At 41.6% G+C, this 22657-nt stretch overlaps 1 protein-coding gene across 1 annotated transcript in view; it reads right to left on the bottom strand.

Annotated features, from left to right (window-relative positions):
* Nucleotides 1-22657, bottom strand: part of FAM234B (family with sequence similarity 234 member B) — a 92954-nt gene that overhangs the window by 10600 nt on the left and 59697 nt on the right. The window lies entirely within an intron of this gene.

Genomic DNA, 22657 nt, shown 5'->3' with positions numbered 1-22657 from the left:
CAACCATTAAGAAAACAATTTGATTTTAAGATGGAGAAAAGATTTGAACAGACACCTCACCAAAGAAGATAGACAGATGGCAAATAAGCATATGACAAGGTGCTCAACATCATATGTCACTAGAGAATTGCAAATTAAAATAAGATACTACCATGCACTTATTATTTAATAGAATTGTCAAAATCCAGAACAGTGATGACATCGAGTGCTGACAAGAATGTGGAGCTAAAGAAACTCTCATTCATGGCTAGTGGAAATGCGAAACAGGACAACCACTTTGAAAGGCAGTTCAACGGTTTCTCAAAAAACAAAACATGCTCCTATCAAATGACTCAGCAACCACGTTCCTTGGTTGGTTTCAACCAAATGAGTTGAAAACTTATGTCCATGCCAAAACCTGCACACAGATGTTACGGCAGTTTTATTCATAATTGCGAAAACTTGGAAGCAACCAAAATGTCCTCCAGTTTTGTCCTTCAAAAACTGTTTTGCATTCAGACAATGGAATATTATTCAGGACTAAACAACAGTGAGCTATTAAGCCATGAAAATACATGGAGGAAACATAAATGCATGTTACTAAGTGAAAGAGGCTGCTCTGAAAAGGCTATGTACTATATGATTGCAACTACATGACATTTCAGAAAAGGCAAAACTATGGAGATAATAAAAAGATCAGTGGTTGCCAGGGGTTTGAGGGAGGGATGAAGAGATGAAGCACAGAGGATTTGTAGCACAGGGAAAGTACCCTGTCTCACTATAATAGTGGATACATGTCATTACACGTGTGCCTAAACCCATAGAATGTACTACACCAAGAGGGAGCCCTAATGTAAACTAGGGACTTGGGGTGATACTCATGTGTTAATGTATCAATCATAACAAATGTATCACTCTGGCTTGGGATGCTGATAATGAGGCTGGGGCAAGGGCTCAGAGGATATATCGGAACTCTGTGCTTTCTGCTCAATTTTGCTGTGAACCTAAAACTGCTCTAAAAACCAAAGTCTATTTTTTAAAATGAGTAGGAGGGCATCACTGACTACCACACATGCCAACGTGGGCTCAAATAAGGGCCCAGTAAAGTCAAGCCCTCTGTATTCCAGGTGAAGCACTCCCATAAACCAACACAACGATATATTTCTAAATATCATAATTCTGTGGCAAGGCGCAGTGGCTCACGCCTGTAATACCAGCACTTTGGGAGGCCGAGGCGGGCTGATGATGAGGTCAGGAGTCCGAGACCAGCCTGAACAATATGGTGAAACCCCATCTCTACTAAAATTACAAAAATTAGCTCGGTGGGGTGGCACACGCCTCAGGAGGCTGAGGCAGGAGAATTGCTTGAACCTGGGAGGCGGAGGTTGCAGTGAGCCAAGATCGCACCACTGCACTCCAGCCTGGGTGACAGAGCAAGATTCCATCTCAAAAAAGAAAAATCATAATTCTATTTGAGGAGTTCACCAGGTAACCAAGGTTGGGGAAAGACAGATTATGAATGCAAAGCACTGAGCACAGAAAACGGTTATTGTTGTAAATCGCCAATGCATGGCAGCTGTTACTGTTACTCTCAGCCTCTTCCTCTTCATCATCATCATCAACAGCATTCCTAGAAAGTGGAACAACATGTCTAAGGCACAGAGACAGGAAATGCCATGAAGCTGTTGAAAGTGCACCGAGAATGCCCTGTTGATGGACACAGGAATTGTGATAGCAGCAGTAAGGAGACAGGCTAGGTCTTTCAAAACCATGATTAATCCCAAAGAAATGCAGGCTTTATCCTGTAGATAAAGAGGGCACCAGTGGATAGTCTTAAGCAAGGAAGCAATCAGCTCAGATTTGCATTTCTGAACAACTGGGGCAGGGGCCAGTCTGAGGGTGCTGCCATTGTCCAAAATAGGAATGAGGCTGCTCTGGACCAAGTAGCTGGGCTAAGGTCGGGGGAAGGAGGGTGAGCTGGTAGAACTCATAGACTTTAGAGACTGCTTAGATGTTGAAGTGAGGGAGGAGGAGAGAGAGATGTCTAGGGTGATGTCTTGGTTTCTGGTTTTAGTAAATGAGATGGTGGGGACATGAAGGGAGTCACCTGTTCGGACAGGGCAATAAGGTGAGGAGGAGGAAACAGGAAACAGCGGGTGAGTTCTCTGTCCATAAGACATTCCAGGGCTTCCTGGAACCATCAATGATCAACACAGGCAGCATTTATGAAGCCCTGCCACTCTGCTGAGCCTTCTGCTGCATTAGCTCATTTAATCCTTCCAACAACCATATAAAACAGATCTTGTTGTTGCTGTTGTTTTTATTCTTGTTTTACAGATAAGAAAACTGAGGCTTACAAACTTGCCAAAAGTCACACGGATAGTGGTGGGGGCAAAGATCTAAACCTATGCATATCTTCCTGCAAAGCCCACATGCTCCAAATTAATCCACTCTATTGACTCCTTGGACGGCCATCACCTCCTGCCCTTTCTCCTTTGTGTGAACTAGAAACATGTGGCCTTGTCTCCCTAACAGACCCAGACCCCACTTGGGTACACAGTTTGGTGAGGGAGCCCACTCTTCCCTCAGCTGGGGACACTTGGCAGGGTGCAACCTGCACCACTGTACACTGGACAGTGTGAACTGACCTGGGAACTAAATAAGCCACCATGACAAGGTAAGATTTTCATTTAAAAAATAAAAAGTAGAGCTAGGGTAAAAATTGAGCCATGAAGATATAAAAGAAGGTTGTATATTTGGTAAATTTGTCATGGAAACCTTTGGGACTCAGAAATTTGCTTTCCTTAGTAATGTAGAGCAATGGCAATTGCTACAGCTAATTAATGGCTGTGACTTTTAGGAGAGCAGTTTCCAAATACCAGTCCTTGGACCAAGTGGTCCATGATGAAGTGTCACTGCAAGATAAACTGAGAAGCATAAGGGCAATGCAATGCCTGTTTCTGTGCCGGTAGGTAGAATACATATTACATAAATATGTACCTATCAGTATAACCTTCCTCATTGCCTTTTTTGGGAAGAAATACTCTAAGAACTACTCCATTTTTAGTGTATTTTTTACATCCCAAGCAGCAACTCCAAAATTCTGGAACAACGAATTAAGGTTTGCAGTTAGCAAACCTTAATCAGTCATTTAACCAACATTCACTAAGCATCTACTCTCTGCCAGGCCCTGGGGGTGTCCCAGTGAACAACACCAACCAATTTCCACTCTTATAGAGATTCCCTAGTGGAAAAGGTGGGTACTGATGATGTCAGGAGAAGCGCAGTGAAGGAGGAGACCCAGGCATTAAGGGGGCAGATGACAGGCAACCTCACCTCACTGCTGGCATTTGGGAAGCCTTTTCTGGAAAAACAGCACTTACGCTGAGACCTTAAAAAATGACTGGGAATTGGCTGAGTGAAGTGGCCCTAAGTGGCAGCAAAGAGTAGAGCAGTTTTGAGGAACTGAAGGAAGGCGGTGAGGCTGAAGGGCTGGTAGGCTGGCTACATCCAGATAGTCCATAGCTAAGAGAGGACAGTGCCCCCACTACAGGGTAAGCCATAACCAAACACATCACCTGTGTCTCCAGAGGATGCTGCTGTCTGTCTGCTGGCAGCGAGTCAGCAACCAATAAATGTCTGACTGCACACGATCAAGCCCTTGATAAGTAATCAGTGTTCAGTGAGTAAGTTTCTGTCACCCCTGGCAAGGTTGAGCAAACAGGTCACTTAGCTGACTGCTCTGAGCTTCATTTCTTCTCATGTCTAAAATAAACAGGTTAGATTAAATATGCCATAAGGGTCCTTCCAGGGCTAGCATTCCATCAGGATCAATCTATAACAGCTACCATTTATCGAGCATTTATAATTCGAAGTCACCATGCTAGATGTATCTGTTTTATGGACAATCTTCATAACAGCCCCATGGGGTAGGTATCATTACCACAGTTTTCTGCATGAGAAACTCTGAGACATAGAGTAAAAGTTCCAAGGTCACACCTCATAGGTAGCAGATCCAGGATTCAAACCCATCTCTACCCGATGCCCAAGCCACACTCTATCCACCAGTCCACACCACCATGAAGTCTCTTGTGATGTTCAATGATTCAGTCACTGAGTTCTATTTACATTCTTCACCCTGGCATTGGAAGTCTCTATTCTCCCATTCTTTACCCTGGGTCAGATCAGACTGGCTTCTTGGTTGGCCCAATACACTCATTTCTCTGCAGCACTTTGCTTTGCTGTCCACCCTTGAAGCACCCATCACCACCTCCCTCCCCTCATTGCAATGAAACCACATAAACAACTGGACAAATGACTGCTGGAAACTGAATGTTTGTGTCCCTCTAAAATCAATATGCTGAAATCCTAACCCCCAATATGATGGCAGTAGCAGGTCAGGCCTTTAATAGGTGATTAGATCTTGAATGGGATTAGTGCCCTTACAAAAAAAAAAAACAGAGAGCTCCCTCACCCCTTCCACCATGTGGTGACACAGTGAGAAGACAGCTGTCTTTGAACCAGAAAGTAAGCTCTCCCCAGACACAAAATCTTCTAGCTCCTTGATCTTGGACTTCCCATCCTCCAGAACTGTGAGAAATAAATTTCTGCTGTTTATAAGCCACCCAGGCTATGGTATTCTTTTATTGCTGCCTGAGTGCATCAAGACAATGATCCAGCAACAAAATACATGGTACAGGGTGAGACAAGCACATGGGAGTAGATGTTATAGAAGAAGATACTTGAAATCCAACAGAACCTGTGGAGCAGTCTCAGGTCAGCAGAGGAAGTGACAGGATAAAGGTCTCGGTGGGTAGGTCAACATGGAGGAGCTCCTGCAAGCGTGACAAGTGGCCCACATACAGCAGCACATCTGGGATAGAAGACACAATGATCCAGGCATCATGCTGGCCAAGAGTGTCCTGGAACATGGCAGCTGAATTCTTGGGATTGTGGGACTAGGTCAAGGACAAGGCAGGCACTTCATCCTGGGGAACTAGGAAAGAAACACCGCAAAAGTGGAGTCCAGGATCAGGGCGTGGCCCCAAGGGACAAAGAAGGAACATAATCACTGACACGGGGCTACCCCACACGAGCCAGGCTAGCAACATAAAGGCCGTGTTGCTCAAATGCCAAAATTGCCCAAACAGGAAGAGAGGTGGTCCCAGAAATTGGGATAGATTGGAGTCTGATGATCTTGGACAGGGAGTCAGTGAGGTCATTAAATTTTCCTCGGCCTGCTTGGTTTCTAATCCTAACCCAGATGCTTGCTGCTAGCTTGGGAACATTGAGCAAGTTGTTAGGAGGGAATTCTCCATAGGTCTCTCACATTTTTCCATGTTTTGTGAGAAACGCACGGACTATCTTTTGTTCCAGATTACTTTTTCAAGGATGTTTGTATAGTAAGCAGCCTTGTAAGACAGAGTAGAATTTTCCTTTGGAACAGAAGTCAAGCAGACTTACTGTCCATTATAAAAGAGTTGGGAAGCCAGGCATGGTGGCTAACACCTATAATCCTAGCATTTTGGGAGGCCAAGGCAAGAGGATCACTTGAGGTCAGGAGTTACAGACCAGCCTAGGCAACATAGCAAAACCCCATCTCTACAATAATAAAAATAAGAAAGTTACAGGCATAGGGGTGCACACCTGTAGTCTTTGCTACTCAGGAGGCTGAGGTGGGAGGATTGCTTGAGCCTGGGAGGTAGAGGCTGCTGAGATCACACCACTGCACTCCAGCCTGGGCAATGGAGCAAGACCCCATCTCAAAAAAAAAAAAAGAAAGAAAGAGAGAGAGAGAAAAGAAAGAAAGAAAGAAAGAAAGAAAGAAAGAAAGAAAGAAAGAAAGAAAGAAAGAAAAGAAAAGAAAAGAAAAGAAAAGAAAAGAAAAGAAAAGAAAAGAAAAGAAAAGAAAAGAAAAGAAAGGAAGGGCAAAAGAAAACAAGAGTTGGGTTCTGTAAGTTCTTAGAATGAACCCTATTTCCTGAGCAGTTGTCATCTGGTCCACTTTGCACAGTTACTCAACAAATTGTCTTCCCTCCTTCTGTCACCTTTCTCAGAGGGATTATAAAAAGAGCTCACTGTAAATGCTAATGTACTCCATTATAAGTAATTATTATTAATAATCCAAACCTTCTTCAAGGCCCTGCTCATCCCTTTGTCTTCATGGTGACCTTTTCAAATACCCCAGGACAGAGGTTAGTCACATCACTTATACATATTGTCAAAAAATTTTATGCTTGCTACTTGAGTGTTATTTTTAGCTCTCTGACTTGATTATTCATGCACGAGGGAGGCAGGGATCATATCTTTCACCTCTTCTGGATCAAGCATCTATGCTTAGCTTTATGGTGGGAACACACGAGATGGCAGTAAACACTTGTGTATGGACTGAGTCTCACACATCACCATTCTACATACTTATTTCCAGGGGAAGCTTAAGAAAAGTCAATAGGAAAGAATGTTAATCATTTTTACTCAGTTTTACTGTCTCTATGATACAGGCTTTATATCCTGGAGAGAGGGCAGGCTGGTAAAAACTGTTTGTGGGATGATAAACCCATTGAACTTATCTGAAGCTGGTTTAGCAGTAAATGTGTTTGCAGGATATTTGCATCGAGTGTATTATTAAGCACAACTTAAGTATTTATGTATGCAAAGTCAACTGCAATAATTCATAATAGTTCTTTCCAGCAACTCATCATGTGGAACAGGCCATTTGCCCACCTACAGAAAACAGTCAGGGTCAAACCTCAGAAGCCACATCTTTGCCACGTTCCTAGGATCCCTGAGCCACCAAGCATGTCATCTATTCCAAAAACATGTTAATGGAATTAAGGTCTAAGCTATTATGATCAGCAAGAAATAATTCTTGTGAGCAAAAGCAAAACTAAAGCAATAGGAACCAAAATCAGCTGACATTACAAATGGTTATTATGCCATTGCCTGCATTTTTACAGATTGGCGGTAATACAAGCCGTTTACTTCCTTCTCCAAGATGTTTGTCCTGCAAGGTGAGAGAGATGCCTTGGTTATGGCCTCATGGTCTAACAGCTATGATCCTCAGACATGTGGCTAACTAAGAGCTGAGAATGTTCTCCCAATGAGTTAGGCTAAAGATACTAAAGTGTTTCTACAGAGACACTAACGCAGATCCAAAATGCCACTGCCAATGGTATGATAGTCCAGAATGTAAATAAATCTATCATTTCAGGAACCTGCAAACAAGAATTTGTAACCCCAAAAAGTACCCAAATGTGGAAGTATACCAATGCTAGAATCTGACAGCATTTCAGTGCTTTCATCCCCTGTGAGCAGAAAGAATAGAGGAGGCCTTACAGGGAATCTCCCTGCCCTCTTATCTCCTGTGTTCTGGTCTAAATGTATATTAATATGTGTATTACCCACTGTGTTCCTTAACTTGGATTTTCAAAAACACCACATCTCTCAGGTCACATTACGACCCGCAAAATTAATTGAACTCATGTATGTAACGCGTCTGATTCATTATAAGCATCCACTGAATGTTAATTCACTTCTCTCTTTACATCTCCTTAAGAAACTAGAAATGCGGGATAAGAATGTGCCACCAAACCCAAGAGAGTGGTGACAGTGAGAGGCAACAGCCAGTTTCATTGAGTGCCACCTCCATGCCTGCCAGCCATGCATTGAGCAGAGGACAAAAGGAACACCCATCGGTGCAGAGGACAAGGGCAGCAGGCAAGAGGAAAATCTGGTGGCATCTGTTGCCACTGGAAATGGAAATCATATATACGTGTGTGTGTGTGTTTGTGTGTGTGTGTGTATATATATAAACATGATTATATAGACATACATATATATAGACATATATATATGTACTTTTTTTTTTGAGATGAAGTCTCACTCGGTTGCCCAGGCTGGAGTACAGTGCCATGATCTCGGCTCACTGTAACCTCTGCCTTCCGGGTTCAAGCAATTCTTCTACCTTAGCCTCCTGAGTAGCTGGGATTACAGGTGCCCACCACCATGCCCGGCTAATTTTTTTGTTTTTAGTAGAGACAGCATTTTGCCACGGTGGCCAGGCTGGTCTCGAACTCCTGACCTCAAGTGATCCACCCACCTCGGCCTCCCAAAGTGCTGGGATTACAGGCATGAGCCACCACACCCAGCCCAGGAATGTATGTCTTTAAAAGCCCGTGTGGTGAGCAGATCTGCCCTCATCAATGAACCCTAATCCTTCAGATTGATAGGTTCAGGTTATCTCTAGCAGATGGCACACCCTATTGAGACTGTTCACATGGGTGATCAGGAAATAAAATTTTGCCATCACTTTCATTCACTAAAAATGAGGGATTTGCAATGCAACTGAGTGCTAGTGAATTAGACTGAGTCAGCCTTGGACAATTCACAGCTGTGCATGTGCCAACCTCCAAATGACCCACTATGTGGTCACTACAGTGCAATCAGCTGGCCCAACCACGCAGCCCAGAACTGAGGCTGGAGCAGATCTTTTGCACATCCTTGACTGATGAATGTTCCAGAGTTGAATAAAAATGAGAAACAATGGACTGATCTTTTCACAAGCCAATACATTACTGTTGCTGCTGTTTACACCTAAGAAGTGACACTCTAACCTGGGTCAAGTCAGAAATTAAGCACAGCTATGCCTAACAGCAGATATCAGATATGTTGAGTATAAATAGATCTGAGATCTTCAGATGAAAGGCCCATTTCTCTCTGCTGTTGGTGATGTTATTTTGTGGGGATCCAGTATGACTGCCCTCTCCCTCTTTTGTCTTGTGCTTTCCACTTTGCCCCATCTGAGAAAACAGAGCTGGAGGGGACCTTCAGACCAAGCCTTTGTCTCTGGTTTGCCAAGGGAGAGGGGAAGAAGGAATGGGAAGGAGATTCTGGGTTCAACTGGTCACTGAAATTCAAAGATTACTTGGAATAAGCAAAACCTCTTAAAACTGCTTGAATGCTCCAGATAACGAGCATGTTTCATAATGGGCTGTATCATCGGGATGACTTGTTGTACCTGCCTTGCAATTGTTAATGTTTTAATGAATGTTTTTGCTTCTTTTATTCGAGGGCCTTGGAATCTTTCAGGATGAAAGGCCTCAGGAGCCTGAAAGGCATTAATGACAGGCTTTAGGTGTTGTTCTCCTCCCCCAGAGACACCTGCAATCTAGAGGGCAGAAGGTGACTTTTCAGCCTGAAGCACTCATGCAAGGTGCAGTTTTTGCTGCTCTGGAAAATCTCCCCAAGAGTAACCAACAGCACCAAGAGAAAAGGAGGGCAGGGAGAATAATAACGATAATATTTACAGCATGGGTTGAGATGTACCATGTTGCCAAATGCTGTTCTCAGGACTTTTAATTTGATCCTGTACGATTTTACATCTCCCAAAGGAGGAAACTGAGGCACAAAGGAATGAAGTAACTTGCTCAAATTTAAACATTGTTTAAGTAGGACAAGACAGGATTTGTATCCAAGTAGCCTGATTCTGGAAATGAAGCTCTTGACATAGCAAAAGAGACACAGGTATTGAATCATATTCATTTCATAAAGCCCTTGAGCAACTCAGATGTGAATAAAGCCCCCATACTGCTGCCCTTGTTCCTCCCCCTAATTCTGGTCTTGTCATTGATAAGCGCCAATCCCATCTGCTGTGCCCAAGAAAGTATGTGAAAAGCAGCTCAAGGAAATGAGGGGGCTGAGCGTCTGCTCCCTGAGTCTAAGAAGCGGCTGTGTCAGGTCAGGCTGAGAGACACGAGAACTAGAGGCTGGAGGAAGCTGCACCGAGCTCTGGCCAGACTCTGTAAAACACAGACCAAAGGCAGCTCATGCAGAGGAGCAACCAGGCCAAGGAAAGGCCAGAAAACTACCCCAAATAAGGGACTGCTGAAGGACCTAGAGATGTTTAGCCTGAAGAAGAAAAGACGCAGGAGATGGGAGAGCTGTTCCCAAATAGCTCAGCTGTCCTCTTGGGAAGAGGGATGAGGCTTTCCCTGCCTGGGGATCCCAAGGGGGAGAAGTCACACAAAGGCAAAGATGCTAATTTCAGGAAATGCTCAGAGATATTCAAAGACAAATGAAGTTCCTGATCTCAGTAAAGTATTTAAGTACCAGCTAGAAGCCCACTGGCATCCTCGTCAGTAACACACCTTTTCACTCTCAAATAGTCCTGGTTTGGGTCTCAATTACCGGTCACCAGAAAGAGGGTCCACAGCCCCTCAGCTCCCAAATAGCTTGTGTTGGCTTCACAACACTTCCAAGCTTGCAATTATTAAATTTGCATATACAAGATGTTTTGAGATAGCAATCTTTTTAAGGATTTGTAACTACATGGCTTATACTTTTTATCTACTTTTCATCATTTCCATTGTGATGATTGAACATATTCCTTCAAAGGTTTGCTCCATTTTCCTCTACCTATGAGCTGCATGCCAGCAGCGGAAACAAGCCCAGGAATGTTGTACGGAATGGAAAAGGCAGGAAAGCGCTGTTTGGCTTGGAATTCCGCGGCTGGGGCAGGCAGGGTGGAGGAGTGATACAGCTTTCTGAACAGGGTGTTCTTTGGGGCGTAGGGGACCTGATGAAGGGATCTAAGTTCAAAACAAATGGGCAGCAACAGCAGGAGGGGCGTGAGAAGGGCCCAGGCTGGTGTCCCTGTGGGCCAGGTAGGAAACAGTGTCCAGGAGACAGTTGTCCTTTCAGATTACAGCACTGTTCTGTTTTGCTAATTTATTTTTTGCATGCATCACATACCTCGTGGCTAAAATAGTAATTTTTTAGTTACAGCTTATAGGGAGGGAGGAATTAAGAGAAAAAGCAAGCAAAAAGAGAAAGAGAGAGAGGCTTGGAAGTGATCTCAGCAAAAGAAATCATCTAAGATGAAGTAATGCTGCCTCAATTAAAGGAGTAGAGCAAGGATCTTTCAAGTTTCTTTCTAGTTTATGATTCTTTGATTATTGCAAAGAGGAACTTCAGTCCAGTGCAGAGTGGGAGTCTCTCTTGCCCTGCTCAGCTGAAGGACTTTAAATCATCTCTCCTCTTTGAGCTTCAGGGTCCACATGTGCTCACATGAATTCTTTAGGATAGATATTTCCAAGGCCCCTACTTACTCTGAAGTTCAGTGATGCTGTGATTTAAGCTTAAAGGAGTTTGTGACTGCCCTGGAAACACCTTCCTCCAGGTAAAGCAATGAAATGGACAAAGTGGCAAGAAGGGAATTTGTTCATGAGCTGCCTGAAGAGTTTGTAAATATTAATAGGAACACACATGATGAGAAATGTAAGCAAGGAAGCCCCTAGACTTTTCCACGGGACCAGCCACCTCTGTCTTTCTCTGTGTCTTATAGTTACCAACAGGAGGGGCAAAAGCAAGCTCAGATGCCCGTTGTCTTTCGGAAATCTCCCAGAAAAATGAGGTGGTGGGTGTAATGTTGAGAGCTGATGGTGTCCCCTTCCCAAGGCACCTGAGGAGGCATGGATAGGAGACCTATCTGGCATCAGCAACTGACTTTGTCACTAGGCAAGTCAGGCTTAAAGCTCCATGGGCCAGGTGTACCAGTGGCTTATCATTCTTTCACCCCATACCATAAGTTAAAGTAGAGACACTCAAAGGAGAAATCTGGCAAAATGTGGAGTAGACAAGGGATGTGTCAGGGTAGAAATACTAGCAGAAGACCCAGAAAACACCAGGAGCCCTGATCCATTGGGGGCTGGTTACCTTCCCACAGGGAAATTCTGCTCTGGGGTCCTCAAAAGCACCCCACTCACAGCCAGCCATTTCCTAAATGCCGGCCAGTGCTCCCAGGGGCCCTGCGTGAAACAGTGGCTAGTCCATGTGAACACACGTGTGTTGGAATGGGGGAATATATTCATGCACATCTCCTTTACTTCTGAAGGACAGACAGGTTTGCATCTGTGCTGTTTGGGGACAATCGAAGCACAGTCCATGCACTGGAGAACTGGGGCCACCAAGGGGCTCAGCCCCCAGAGTGCTTTGTACAGCCATCCCTCCTAGAAGCCAAGGAAGCATGTAAAGCTTTGAACGCAGCTGATTGTCATCTCTGAGGAAGGAAGCCACCAATAAAGACCAAGGCCCTAGCTGATGACATCATAATAGTATCTTCCATGTGTATCATGCCTGACAGTGTGCGTAGCTTGTCTGTATACTATCTCATCGGATGCTGATGACAACCCCGTGAAGTAAACGGAATTGATATTATCACTCCTGTTTTAAAAATAAAAAAACTGAAGCTCAAAGTGACCTAATGACATACTCAAGCTCCCACGGCTAGGGAGTGTCGAGGCATGGACTTCAGTGTCTAAATTAATGAAAGGCAGCACTTCAAAAGAGAACTAAAGGAGGCAGAACCAATCCTCTTTGCTTTATAGCATGTACTTTCATTCCGCCACTGTCGATGGAAGCCCTGGGGAGAGAGCCGCTCAAGCATTCCTTTGTAAGCGGCCCCGAATTCCTGGCAAATCATTAGGCTTTCGAGAGCCCGCTCCCTGTGTGCACCACATTCAGCTCCCCAGAATCACATTGGGTGGAAAAGTTAATAACAATCTCAGCTTTCCTCTGGCACCAATTAGTACTTAATATATTGAACACCCACACAGTCCTCACCAAGCCCTTCAGGGCTTTACGGCCACAGAGGAAATGCTGTCATTATGCTCAAGGAATTTACAGTCTCAAGAGGAAATAGAAGAAGATGAATACAAAGTTAACAGGACATAAAATGCTTCACCAAATACCAGTACATGAAGTCTAAACATAGGTGTGCTATGTCTCAACCAAGGAAAACTCATTAGAGTTTGGTCATACTCCTATGTCTGAAGCCAATCACTGGAACAAGCATACTCACCTTGCTTACTGTCATTAGTAAATCAAAACACACTTGCACAGATTCAGACGCATGCTTTAATTTCGCAAGCCTTGCATGTTCTACTACTACTACAACTAATATACTGTTTAATTCTTTTTCACCTTTTAATTCCTTTTATATAAACATATAAACTGTGAACATTAATAATAGTTTCCATTAATTAAATGTTTACTCTGTGCACATGTAAATGCTTTATAATTGTCATCTCATTAAATCCCCTCTAAGACTCTATGAAGTAGCTTTTATTATCTCCACTCTTTGCATATAGAAACTGAGGACTAAATGTATTCAAAATAGAGATTTTGAATAAATTTCCCCAAAGTCCTATAGCATAGAAGTGGAAAAGGCAGAATTTAAACCAAGATCAGTCTAAATCCAAAGCTCTTAAGAAGTTTATATTTCCTTATTTTAACCTTATGATGTCTTTATGCAGTAAGTAGGGAAGGTTGTATCAATTCACTTTTTAAAGGGGCAACACCCAAAGGTTCCACGACTTACCCAAGAGTTCTGCCACAAACTCTGCAACTCAGTTCTACTTACAATCCGTCCCATCATCTTTCTAAGGTAACAGCAACTACTTGCATTTAGAGGAAAAGCAAGAGTGTCATAACCAGCCTTGAGACTGAAATATAAACAGGAGTGAAATTTGTGCATTTTTTAATTGTTCTTTGCTTCATGGATAGTATCACATCCAAATGTTAAAAACTACCTTTTCCTCAATAGAGAATGCAGATGGTTTGGAATCTTCAAAGCCACGCTGCAAATGACCTACATTTGAGAAAAGTCCTGCCCTGGCCGCTTCTCAAAGCTGCATGATGCCAGAGGTGGTTGGATAATCGAGCAGACTCCCCTGAGCAATATCCAATTTAAAATAGCAGTTATGTCTGGGTCCCTGATGACTCAGCAGAGTCCAAACTCCATTGGAAATTCTCTCCATACATCCTGCCCACTCTCGGTTTGCCTCCATGGAGAGTCACCTTCTCTGAAACTCTGACATATTTGCTAATCACCATAGCAAGTTGGACAAAATGTGTATCTCGGCCATAGTACTCCCACTCGCATGAATCCCCATAAAAACTGTGGTCCTGCTGTAATTGATCAGAAAGTCGTATGTCACCATCAATAAAGCCACATCCTCAGGTTCCTCTTCAGTAAAATAATATTAATAGGACATCCCTTATTGCATTATGGAGATTAAATGAGACAATAAGCAAAAAAGTCTATAGCATAGTACCTGGTACATTTTAAGTAGTCCATAAATATTAGCCAGTCAACATTATATTATTATTATTATGGATGAGGAGTTTAAGTCTGTTCAATTTCATTAAGGAGAGTATGACTAATCAGAAAATGCAATGGGATTTTTTTTTTTAAGTCTGAGTGGGATCCTTTCTCAGACTAACAACGCTTTAGCAAAGAAAAGGCAAGAGGTAGAATTATTCATATGGTCACTTTAGATCATGTTGTGGTCCGTAATACTGGAATGGATCAAGGAAAGCAGGTAAGGATGGGAACCACTTGCCTTTATCTATTAGAGGGAAGAGAGGTTTGCAGGAAGAAGTTGTGTTTTTCATACTTGTGCTCCTTTATGCACTATATCTTTATGTGTTCAATTTTTCTATGTCATAAATTAAAACAATAAGGCTCAGAGAGAACACACCTTCCTGAAAGTATGCGTATGAGTTACTAGTAGGAATGGAATTGAAGTAATTTCCATTTTACCACTGTATTACTTTTCTAAGTCTGCTGTAATAAATTACCACTAACTTCGTGGCTCAAAACAACAGAAATTTATTCTCTCAAAATTCTGGAGGCCAAGAGTCTAAAATCTGTTTCCTTGAGCCAAAATCAAGGTATCAGCAGAACTGCACTTTCTCTGGAGGCTCAGGAGCAAATCCTTCCTTGCCTCTTCTGACGTCGGATGGCTGCCAGCATTCCCTGGCTTGTGGCTGCATCCTCTGCCTCCACAGTCGTGTTGCCTGCTCCTCTTCAGTATGTGTCAAATCTCCCTCTGCCTCCCTCTCATAAGGATACATGTAATCATTAGGGCCCACCCTGATGATCCAGGATAGTCTCTATCTCAAAATCCTTAACTTAATCACATCTGCAAAGTCCTTTTTTGGCAAATAAGATAACAGTCACAGGATATGGATATCTTTTGGGTCAGGGGGTCGCAGGGAGTATTTTCAGCCTACCACAACCACTTTTTCTGCTAAACTCTTTATCCAGCTTTGCTTATACCACTTTCACCAGATCCAAAAAAAGGAGACCTTGGAAATACTGCTGATTAGACTACACTCCTTGATTTTAAAGGGGTTTTTCCCCCAGACCTCCAGACAAAAATTCTGATACTAGAACAATCTGAATTCATTCAATCCATTTCAGGTCAGCAAATGTTAACTGAGCATGCACCTGTGTTTCGGGCACTGTGGGAATTTCAGAGATAAGTAAGATATATTCTCTGCCCCCAGGAATGAACCAGGTGGAACTAGAAAAAACAGCGTTCCACTTCCCTATATGAAAAATAAGAGAGTAAACAAGAAATCAACAGCAATGAACACCTGGAAGCCACAGTGGGACCTGAGCCTATAGTCCCAAAAGGATCTAATGTCAGATGTTCCGGATGTATTCACATCTACCCCTAGAAAACAGTTGAGAACTGTATAGGGGGTCCCTAGATGCTTTTAATATTGTCTTGACATTGACATTTTTGAAGAATACAAATCCAACTTTTAAAAATGGAGTATTTACTCATTTTGAATTTGTATGATGATTTCTTGCGTTTAGACTCAGGTTATACAGTCACTGCCTGAATACTACATAAGTACATTGTGCCCTTCTCAGGAGACACACAATGGCCATCTGCCTCCTCAAGCTGAAGTCAATTTTAATTACCTGTTCAAGCTGTTATTCGATTTCTTGACTGTGTAAAGTGTTATCTGAGTTCCCTATTGTAGGGCTACTTTTTCCCTTACAACTAATAAGCAATCTGTGGGGAGACAGTTTAAGACCATGCAACTGGCCTGTTCCCCATTAAAATGTTCCTCTGTATTTAGCATCCATTGATGATCGTGTCTAAATTCATATTTAATAGAATAGGTGCAAAATTACGATCTTCCAACTTCAGCACACCCTCCATATTCACCAGTCACCTCCTTGCTTTGTACAGTAAGCAAGAGTCTTCTCTTCTCATTCATTTATGTATATATTTATCTGCCTATCTATTTATCATCCATATGGACTCACAAAGTCCTGTTTTTTTCCAGTGGCTTATAATTTAATACTGTGTTTAATTATTTTGGTGCTTAAATTGTACCAGATTTAGCCAGTAGGAATCCCTTCAGGGGGCTGGTGTGTCCCTGTGAAATGTCCCCATCATTTTTTCATAGGCATTTCTTTACTTTTTGGCATATCAAGATGTTCCAGGTTCATCTTCTACCTGCCCTATCCAGGCTCTGGAATTGGACATTTATTTGAGGAGCTCTAGTTCCTCTTAGTATTAGAGACCAAGATTTGAGTGCTAGTTTTTCATTGCTACTGGGGAATCTTTCTTTCTAAGTCCTTTTAGTAAATAAAACTAGAAAAAAAATACTCATTTATTTACACATACGTATGCAAATATAATACACATATATACATAGACAAATATACATGCATACGTGTTTATGTGTACATGCATGTATGTACATGTGTGTATTTCATATATAAATATAAGAAATCATGACTTCATACTGATGCCCCTAATTCCAATCGAACCCATAGGTTCCTTCTTGCCTTCCTCCATTCCATATGTTGATGTTCCTTTCCCATAATGAGAACTCTGGCTCTCAACAGCATTTATTCATGTGCCCAATCCCACAATACATCCAAAATAGTTCCACAATTGTTTCACAACCTACCCCAAGATGAATAAGGTATATACACTAAAAATAGTTCAGCAGACCAAGAATGAGTAATTAAATAGAATCAATAATTTTAAAAAACTGACAACCACAAAAAGCCCTGAACCAGATGGATTCATAGCCAAATTCTACCAGACATACAAAGAAGAGCTGGTACCAATCCTACTGAGACTATTCCAAAATATCAAGGAGGGGGGACTCCCCACTAGCTCATTCTACAAAACCAGTATCATCCTGATACCCAAATCTGACAAAGACACAACAAAAAAAGAAAACTATAGACCAATATCCCTGATTAACATGGATACAAAAATCCTTGAAAAAATACTAGCAAACTGAATCCAGCAGTACATCAAAAAGTTAATTCATCACAATCAAGTGGGCTTTATTCCTGGGATGCAAGGATGGCTCAACATACGCAAATCAATAAATGCGATACACCACATAAACATACTTAAAAACAAAAAACATATGATATGATCATCTCGATAGATTCAGAAAAAGCATTTGATAAAATCCAGCATCCTTCATGATAAAAACCTTCAACAAACTAGGCATCAAAGGAACGTACCTCAAAATAATAACAGCCACTTAAAACAAACCTACAGCCAACATAATACTGAATGGGAAACCCCTAAGAATGGGAACAAGACAAGAATATCCACTCTCACCACTCATATTCAACACATTACCCAAAGTCCCAGTCAGAGCAATCAGGCAAGAGATTGCTGATAAATAATAAAAGGCATCCAACTAGGAAAAGAAGTTGTCAAACTATCTCTTTGCTGATAATATGAAACTATACCTACAAAACCTTAAAGATTCTACCAAAAAACTCCTAGTCTTGGTAAACTTCTGCAAAGCCTTAGGATATAAAATCAATGCACAGGCTGGGCGTGGTGACTCATGCCTGTAATCCCAACACTTTGGGAGGCTCAGGTGGGCAGATCACTTGAGGTCAGGAGTTCAAGACCAGCCTCGCCAACATGGTGAAACCCCGTATCTACTAAAAATACAAAAATGAGCCGGGCATGGTGGTGCATGCTTGTAATCCCAGCTACATGCAGGAGGCTAAGGCAGGAGAATAGCTTGAACCCAGGAGGCAGAGGTTGCAGTGAGCCGAGATCATGCCACTGCACTCCAGCCTGGGCGACAGAGCAAGACTCCATCTCAAAAAAAAAAAAAAAAAAAATCAACGCACAAAAATCAGTAACATTTCTATACACTGATAACATTCAAGTTGAGAACCAAATCAAGAAATCAAAAACACAATCCCATTTACAATAGCCATGCACACACACACACACACACACAAACCTAGGAACACATCCAACCAAGGAGGTGAAAGATCTCTACAAGGAGAATTATAGAACACTGCTAAAATAAATTATAGACAACATAAACAAATGGGAAAGCATGCAGTGCTCATGGATTGGAATAATCAATATCATTAAAATCACCATACTGCCTAAAGCAGACTACAGATTCAATTCCCTATCAAACTACAACATTAATTTTTTCAGAATTAGAAAAAAACTGTTTCAAACTTCACATGGAATTAAAAAGGGCCCAAATAGCCAAGGCAATCCTAAGCAAAAAGAATAAAGCCAGAGACATCATACTTCCCAACTTCAAACTATACTGCAAGGCTACAGTAACCAAAACAGCATGGCACCTGGTACAAAACATGAACACATAGCAATGGAACAGAATAGAGACCCCTGAAACCAAGGTACATACCTACGACCAACTGATCTTCAACAAAGTCAACAAAATTAAACAATGGGGAAAGAATAACCTATTCAGTAAGTGGTGCTGGGAAACTGGCTAGCCATATGCGGAAGAACAAAACCAGACCCTATTTCTCACCATATACAAAAATTAACTCAAGATGGATTAAAGACTTAAATGTAAGACCTCGAGCTATAAAAATCCTAGAAAACCTAGGAAGTACTCTTCTAGACATTGGTCTAGGCAAAGAATTCATGGCTAAGTCCTCAAAATCAAACGCCACAGAAACAAAAATTGACAGTTGGGACCTAACTAAACTAAAGAGCTTCTGCACAGCAAAAGCAACTATCAACAGAGTAAACAGACAACCTACTTAAGGGGAGAAAATATTTGCAAACTATGCATCTGACAAACACCTAATATCCAGAATCTATAAGGAACTGAAACAAATCAACAAGAAAAAAAAACAAATAATTCCATTAAAAAGTGGGCAAAAGCATGAACAGACACTTCTAAAAGAAAACATACAAGCCACCAACCAACACATGAAAAAATTATCAAAATCACTAATTATCAGAGAGATGCAAATCAAAATCACAATGAGATACCATCTCACACCAATCAGAATGGCTATTACTAAAAAATCAAACAATAACAGATGTCAGCAAGGTTGTAGAGAAAAGAGAACGCCTATACACTGTTGCTGGGAATGCAAATTAGTTCAGCCCCTGTGGAAGGCAGTTTGAAAATTTCTCAAAGAACTAAAATTAGAAATACTATTCATCCCAGCAATCTCATTACTGGGTACACACTCAAAGGAAAATAAATCATTCTATCAAAAAGACACCTGCACTTGTATGTTTTTTGGGGTTTTGTATTATTTTGTTTTTTTTAAGGCCTTGCTCTGATACATAGGCTGGAATGTAGTGGCATGATCATAGCTCACTGCAGCCTCAAACTCTTGGGCTCAAGCCATCCTCCCTCAGCTTCTCATATAGCTGGGATTACAGGCACGGGCCACCACGCCCAGCTGACTTGAGGGGTTTGTTTATTTTTTTCAGAGAGAGGGTCTCACTTTTCTGCCCAGGCTGGTTTTGAACTCTTGGCTTCAAGCAATCCTCCTGCCTCAGCCTCCCAAAGTGCTAGGATTACAGGTGTGAGCCATCTCACTCAGCCTGTACTTGTGCGTTTATCACAGCACTATTCACAATAGCAAACATACAGAATCAACCCAGCTGCCCATCAATGGTGGGTTAGATTCCTAAAATGTGGTACATATACACCCTGGAATACTATTAATACACAGCCATAAACAAGAAGGAAATCATGTCCTTTGCAGCAACATGGATGCAGGTGGAGGCCATTATTCTAAGCAAGTTAATGCAGAAACAGAAAACCAAATACAGCATATTTATAAGTGGGAGCTAAACATTGGGTACACATGGACACAAAAATGGGAACAATAAACACTGGGAATTCTAAAGGGGGTTAGGGAGAGAGGGCAGCAGGTATTGAAAAACTATCTATCGGATGCCATGTTCACTTATGTTCACTACTTGAGTGATGAAATCATTAGCAGCCCAAACCTCAGCATCACACAGTATACTCATGTAACAAGCCTGCACATGTACCCACTGAATCTAAAATAAAATAAATTTTTTACAGTTATAAATAAATAAAAAGAGTTCAGGAGTTGTTTGCAATTCTCCCCCACTCAACTTTACCCAAGACTGACCAGTAGATAGTCAAGCACTGTATTCAAGAGTTCCTTGGATTTGTTCTTTCTTTTGTTTTTTCCCTTTCTGCGTGGTTATAGTATTTATCTGAAATACCACTGAGGTCACTTGTTTCCATTTGCTTTTGGTTTCAGGCTTTTCTTTTCCTTCTCAACTTGTTATAATTTTATTTTCAAACATGTGGAACATTAACATGCGCCCAAAAGTCAAAACTATATCATAAAAACTTCTCAGAGAAGTGTCACTCCTTCCAGAATCATTTCCATTCCCCACCTCCAGTAAACAACCAACTTTATTGTTTTCTGGTTTATCCTTCCTGAATTTCGTTTGGTAACAATAAGCAGATAGATGTACATTTTGTTTCCCCTCTTTTCTTTTTTACACAAAAGATAGTATACTATATATCCTCTTATGTACTTAGCATTCCATATCAGTTCATAGAAATCTCCCTTGTTTGCTTTGTTTTTTATAGCTGCATAGTACCTCATTGTGTGTATGAACCATAATTAATTCCACCAATATCCTAATTAGGTAGTTTCCATATTTTACAATTACAAATATGTTGTAATGAATAGCTTCATGCCTATTGTTGGAGGTGTATCTTCAGGGTAAATTTCTAGAAGTAGGATTTCTGGGTGATGGGATGCACATGCAGTTGTGTTAGATATTGCCAAATTCACCAAAGGGGTACACCATTTGGGATTCCCACTAGCAATGAGTGAGAGCATCTGTTCCCCACAGCATCATCAACAGATTGCACTGTCAAACTTTATAATTTTGTCAGTCTGATGGATGAGAAGTGATATTTCATTCTAGTTTTAAATTGCCTTATGTTTACTATATGTGAAGTTGAACATTTTTTCATATATTTAGGGTCATTCACATGTCTCTCTCTCTCTCTTTTTTTTTTTTTTTTTTTTTTTTGAGGCAGTCTTGCTCTGTCACCCAGCATCGCCCAGGCTGGAGTTCAGTGGCAGGATCATGGCTCACTGCAGCCTCAACTTCCCGGGCTCAAGCAATCCTCCCACCTCGGTCTCCCAAGTAGCTGGGACTACAAGCGCTCACAACCTCGCCCAGCTAATTTTTGTACTTTTCATAGCAATAAGGTTTCACTGTGTTGCCCAGGCTGGTCTTGAACTCCTGGGCTCAAGTTATCCTCCTGCCTCGGCCTCCTGACATGCTGGGATTATGCATCCGGCCATAATCTCATTTTTAAAATTCAGATCTCTAGTCCATCTAGAGTTTATTCTTGTATATGATTTTTAAATAAATATAATTTATATTTTTCTAAATGGCTATCTAGTTTATCCCAACAACATTTCTTAAAAAAATCATCTGTGCCCCAGTGATTACAGATATCACCTTTGTCCTATACTGGAAGTCTATACATAGCTGTGTTTATCTCTAGACTTTCTGTTCTCTTCCATTGGCCTGTTTGTCTAGTCATGCACCAGTACCACATTGTTTTTTTTGTTTTTTTTTTTTGTTTTTTTAATATACTTTAAGTTCTAGCGTACATGTGCACAACGTGCGGGTTTGTTACATATGTATACATGTGCCATGTTGTTTTAATCATAGAGGCTTTGTAGTATGCTTTATATCAGTTAGGGCTGGCACCACCTCAGAGCTCTTCCTTTTCAGGGTTTTCCTAGCTAGTCTTGTGTATTTTTTTCCCATATAAACTTTAATATCAACTTGTGTTGGTCTTTTAAAATACTCATGGTTATTTGTATTAAATTTATAAATTAACTTATAACGGACATCTTGATAATTTAAGATGTGCCAAAAATAAGGCATGTTGTTCCATTGGTCAAGTTATTGGCACTTCGAGATCCGATGTTCTCTCTTAGATACTTCCTTAGGTAGTTTAGGTCATTAAATAAAATAATAAATATTTCTTGAGTAGCTACTATGCCCTTGGCACTATATTAAGCACGATAGAAGTAAAAAACCAGATTCTGTCCTCAAGCAGCTTAGAATTTCACAAGAGAAACAGACTAACACACCAAAAGCAAAGCAGGCATGCTGTATGAGCACAGAGGAAATGGGGAGTAAGGAGGGCTAGAGCCACAAGGTAGTGAGACTGGAATCATGTGCCCTGAGGTTGTGTAAGATTTAGGCAGGGCAGCAAGGAGAAGGAAGGGATCCCAGTGAGGGGAACCCTGGCAAAAGCTCAGAGGAGGACTGAGTGTGACAGGTTTCACAGGGCAGAGGGCCCCATCCAGACTGTTAGCTGGAATCCTGGATGAGGCCCTCTTCCAGTCTCCGAGAGTTATGCCTCCATATTAACAGTCCCCAAACACTAATTATGTATTCATTAAAATGATGTTAGTGAATGTTTGCTGGGTTTCCAGATACTAGCCCTTTAGAATGGTAATTTCTGTACATTGTTACCTTTTCAGGGAATGGCCTTGAGTTGTGCCATCCAATAC

The sequence above is a fragment of the Pan troglodytes genome, chromosome 10 (assembly GCF_028858775.2).
Source record: "Pan troglodytes isolate AG18354 chromosome 10, NHGRI_mPanTro3-v2.0_pri, whole genome shotgun sequence".
In the NCBI taxonomy this organism is placed as follows: Eukaryota; Metazoa; Chordata; class Mammalia; order Primates; family Hominidae; genus Pan; species Pan troglodytes.
The sequence above is the reverse complement of the archived record's forward strand: the minus strand, read 5'-3'. Positions and strand labels throughout refer to the sequence as shown.